Genomic DNA, 644 nt, shown 5'->3' with positions numbered 1-644 from the left:
CTAATTTTTTCTCTTATATAGCCAGACTTATGAGAAATCTTAAAAGTAGTTGCATCCACCACATGGGAGTATATCTCCTCATAATCTATTACTGGTGTTTGTGAGAATCCTTGTGCAACATTAGCTTTATATCTCACGATTTCTATTCTTCACAAGACCCATTTATATCCACTGGTTTTAACATCATATGGCGTCTTAATCATATGGCCAAATATGCATTTCTTCTTTAAACTATTTAACCCCACGTTTCCATTCAATTCAATTTGTTCTACGATTGCACACTCTTATACTAACGTGGGTTCATGATCCTCGCTTATATTCATAAATTCAAGTGCTACCTTGTATCATCTTATGTCGACATTCCTTATTGTGTTCCATTATGTTCCAGACATGATATAATCGATTGAGATTCATTATTATCAGGTCCCTTAATACTTTTCAGCTTGGCGTCCCAAACTACATTGTTTGGTACATGTACCTTAGAGCCGGCCGGCCTTATCTCTATGTCTGGGATGGTTTCCATAGTAACCTCGGATTTAGATTTTGAATATCATTCTTTTGCACCTTTCTTTTGTTTCCGAGGATTCTTATCTTTTTGAACTTATTGGTCTATCTTGTATAGACTCTGTAACAACTTGATTGTG

This window comes from Brassica oleracea, chromosome C2 (genome assembly GCF_000695525.1).
Source record: "Brassica oleracea var. oleracea cultivar TO1000 chromosome C2, BOL, whole genome shotgun sequence".
Lineage (NCBI taxonomy): Eukaryota > Viridiplantae > Streptophyta > Magnoliopsida > Brassicales > Brassicaceae > Brassica > Brassica oleracea.
The sequence above is the reverse complement of the archived record's forward strand: the minus strand, read 5'-3'. Positions refer to the sequence as shown.